Genomic DNA, 4,733 nt, shown 5'->3' with positions numbered 1-4,733 from the left:
ATTTGTATCTCATTTGGTCGTTTCGTATGTTCACAGGTGGCGCTGTCAAGTGCCTCAGGGCTGTTGAGGAGGACGCCCTCCGAGATCTCCCTGGTAAGTATTCCTCATTTGGTTCTTCCTTTACGACTCTTTATGGCTTTGTGGTTCCCCTTGAGAGGAGGAATTTCCATCCTCTATGTTTGCTTAGCGAGGCTCTGTGTTGGTGTTGTTATCCATTTTGTTCAGTATTTCGGAGATTCGTATATTTTTCATATCTTTATTAGAAGGATTTTGAAGTGGTTAATAGGATCATATGAATGTATTCTTATTTTTTCTGCTTTCAAACGGAATTATGATAATAAGTAATTCATTTTTGTAAATACTGGTTAATGTTGGGTTCAAGCCATTACGCAAGTCTCATCTCCCTTGTTAATTTTACAATTACATCCATCGTAAACCGTCATGGAACTATAATTTAGATCGCCTGTCTAAACGACCAGGCGTTTCGTTATCAAGGTAATAGTTCGTTATAATTGTTATTTTTTTTTTTATGTATTAATAATTTTTTCCATATATTTGACTTACACCTATGTGTCCAAGGGTAGTAAGACCTTTTTCAAGGGAAGCTCATTTGTGGAGAATGAATAATTTCCATTTTCTGAAGTTGATTCTTGAACGATAAATTCTTGTAAGTGAAAGATTTCCCATTCCATTGAGTTTCTCACCTGTGCAGTGAATGAAGGACAGTGACACATTCGCTGTATTTCCCTGTTCTTACTTTTTGAAGGTTTAAATTCCACTCATGAATGGCAGAGGCAAGGGACAGGGACATTGCCCTAGCACGCAGAACAATGCCATAGAGACTGACCATATATACATATGATCAGCGCCTAAGCCCCCCTCTCCACCCAAGCTAGGACCAAGAAGGATCAGGCAATGGCTGCTGATGAATCAGCAGATTGACCTATACGCTCCCTCAATCCTCGTATCCTTAGCTCACAAGGATGGTAAGATTGCAGAGACCAAAGGAACTAACGAATTTGAGCTGAACTCGAATCCCAGGTCTGTTGTTCACCAGTAAGGAACGTTACCACATCGGCCACCCCAACCCCGGTAGATAAGCTTCCCTTCTGTTCTTGTAATTTGAAAAGACATTCTTAAAAGAAAGATGACTTGTTTTTACCTCTCAAATATATTTTAGGACTTCCTGAATTCTTAATGTTTACTGTCAATACATAAAATGTCTTTCTCAAAGGGGATCATGTTTTCTTTACTTTTCTCATATTTTCTCAACATTCAACTTTTTCTTTCATCCTTTGAAACATTTGGGAAACGTTTTTTGAAAAGGAACCGACACTGTCTTTTACTTCTTGCATTGTCTGTAATGTTTGAATTACTAATTTATTTTTTCTTAATTCTCAAGATTAGTATTTTTCTGATTCTCAAAATTTATTCATAGTTTGAATCTTATGATTAATCTTATTTTCGATCCTAAAAATTACCCATTTTGAACTTTCAAAAGTACTTATTTTTGAAGTTCAAAAAGTACTTATTTTTGAAATTTCAAAATTACTAATTTTTTAACTTATAAAATTACATATTTTTGAACTTTCAAAATTTTTAACTTTCAAAATTACACATTTTTTAAACTTTCTAAATTACTCATCTTTGAACTTTCAAATAACTGAATTTCAATAATCAGAATTACTAATCCTCAAGTTCTCAAAATGCCTAGTTTTTGAATTCTCAAAATTACTAATTGCTTAATTCCCAAAAGTAATAATTTTGGAATGAAAAAAAAATTATATAATTATAATTTTTCCAAATAACAATTTGTCTTAATTCTATAAATTACTATTTTCTAATTTTCAAAATTACTATTTTATTCTGTTTTTTTTTCTTTCTTTCTTTTAGAATTATTAGATTTTGAATTCTCAAAGTGACTAGTTTTAGTTCCTAATTGCGATCCGGTAAAAAGTCCTTGCCTTCGGATCTTAGCTGGTGGATTGAGAAACAAAGACGTTTGATTGAGCATATATATTTCACAATAACACGTTTTGGTTTTCAGTTAGTAGGTTCTCTCTTATGTAGAAAAAAGCACGCTTAGTAATTTAAAATTCATTTAAAAAGCATAACACATTATGTTGCAATATCAAAAAGGGTGTTGATAAATTGTAAAACATACTTCAAGGCGGATAAAACATACACAAATAAATGAAAACGAAACTAAATAAAATCCGGCTTTTGAGGTTGCTCATCACGAGTAGTGGAATAAAGTGAGAGTAAAACAGCCGTCACTGAGGAAAGAGTACAAAAACTCTTAAAGGATTAAAGCCCACTCATGAATGGCATTGGCAAGGGGCAGTTATATTTCCCTAGCAAGCAGGACAAAGCCTTAAAAGACTGACCATTATGTAAGCTACAAGCCTCCTCTCAATCCAAGCTAGAACCAGGGAGGACCAGAGCAATGGCTTCTGATGCCTCACCACGTAGACCTATATATTACCCTCAAACCCCCCTCCAATCTTAACTCATAAGGATTGTGGGGTTGCCGACACTACAAGAAAACAACCGAGCTTGAGCGGGACTCAGACCCCAGTCCGACAAATCGCCAGACAGGGAGCCTTCCAATAGGCCACCACATTATTATTATTGTTATTACCAGCCAAGCTATAACCTTAGTGTGAAAAGCAAGCTGCTATAAGCCCAAGGGCCCAACAGGGAAAAATAGCCCAGTGAGGAGAGGAATAAGGGAATAAATAAACCATCTGAGAAATAATGAACAATTAGAATAGAATATTTTAAAAACAGTAACAACATCAAAACAGATATTTAATAAATAAACTATAAAAAGACTTATGTCAGCCTGTTCAACATTAAAACATTTGAACTTTTGAAGTTCTATCGATTCAATTACCCGATTAGGAAGATCATTCCACAACTTGGTCACAGCTGGAATAAAACTTGTAGAATACTGTGTAGTATTGAGCCATATGATGGAGAAGGGCATGACTATTAGAATTCACTGCATCCCTAGTAGTACAAAACTGGATGGAACTGTCCGGGAAGACCTCAATGTGAAGGATGAAAAATCTTATGCAACATGCATAACGAACTAATTGAACGACGGCGTCAGAGATTAATATCCAGATAAGGATTAAGAAATTTAAGAGACCGTAAGTTCTTGTCCAACAAATTAAGATAAGAATCAGCAGCTGGAAACCAGACAGGAGAACAAAACTCGAAACAAGGTAGAATAAAAAAAAGTTAAAACGCTTCTTAATAATAGATTGATTACCCAAAATCTTAAAAGACTTTCTCAATAAGCCAATTTTATGTTCAATTGAAGGAAGACACAGACCTGATGTGTTTCTCAAAAGTAAATTTGCTGTCAAGCATCACACCTAATTCTAAAACCAGTCATACACAGTTAAAGAAACATTATCATTGCTGAGATCCGGACGTTGAGGAGCCACTGTCCTTGACCTATTTACAATCATACTTTGAGTTTTGTTAGGATTCAACTTCATGCCCCAAAATTTGCACCATTCTCTAATTTCAGCTAGATCTTTATTAAGGGATTTAGCAACCCGAGCTCAACATTCAGGAGATGTAATTGATGCATCATCTGCATATGCAACAAGCTTGCTTTCTAGGACAAACCACAGGTCTTGTGTATATAGGATGAAAAGTAATGGGCCAAGAACGCTACTCTGAGAAACGCCAGGTATCACATTCCAAAACTCACTATGGTGCCCATCAACAACAACTCTTTGCGATCTATTGCTTAAAAATTCAATAATAATTCTAAGAAACGACCCACCCACTCCCAATTGTTTGAGTTTGAAAACAAGGGTCTCACGATTAACACGGTCAAAGTCAGCACTAAAATCAAGGCCAATCATACGAACTTCCTGATCACAATCAAGGGATTTCTGTAAAGCTTTGGAGATTGTAAGAAGGGCATCACATGTTCCAAGACCTTTCGAAAACCAAATTGCATACTAGGGAACAGATGATCACCTTCAGCAAACCTATCAAGACGTTTCGCCATAAAACGTTCAAAAACTTTAGATAATATGGGAGTTATGGAAATTGGGGCGGTAATCAGTTGGACTTGAGCTACCGCAAACACATTTACATAATGGAGTAACATTACCAATTTTCCAACAAGTGCTAAAAGCTCCTCTTCCTACTAACTTGCACAAAATAAGATAACTTTGGAGCTAAGAAATCTGCCGTTTTTATAAAATACAAATGAAAAGCAGCATTTGGGTCTACACCTCCATATGCATCAAGGTCCATCAAGAGATCTTTAATTTCGTGATATCGAAAAGTTAAACTAGTTAGTGCAGCCTCAGGAAAACAGGAATAAGGAAGATCAAGTTTCTCATTACTCTGTTTATCGTCAAGCACATCACCCAAAATTGTTGCTTTTCCTTTGGACAGTGAGTGACCAGCCAACTGGTTTAAGTAAAGGAGGAACTGTTGCATCCACACCAAAAAGGGCAGATTTAAGGGTAGTCCACCACCTATGTTCCTGGGTTGTAACAGAAAGGTGTTTTTTTATGGCTGAATTGTATTCCTTTTCAGTTGAAGCATAAACTCTGAACAGAAGCTCTAAGCTGAGTTTAGTTATTCCAAGTCAAATCTAATCTGTTACCTTTCCAAAAGATGATAGGCCTCCTGCTTCTCCAAATAAACACGTCAATAATCATCATTAAACTATGGTTTGTCCTTCACTCGGTACCTTA

Source organism: Palaemon carinicauda, chromosome 10, assembly GCF_036898095.1.
Source record: "Palaemon carinicauda isolate YSFRI2023 chromosome 10, ASM3689809v2, whole genome shotgun sequence".
Taxonomy (NCBI): Eukaryota; Metazoa; Arthropoda; class Malacostraca; order Decapoda; family Palaemonidae; genus Palaemon; species Palaemon carinicauda.
This window is presented reverse-complemented; position numbering follows the sequence as displayed.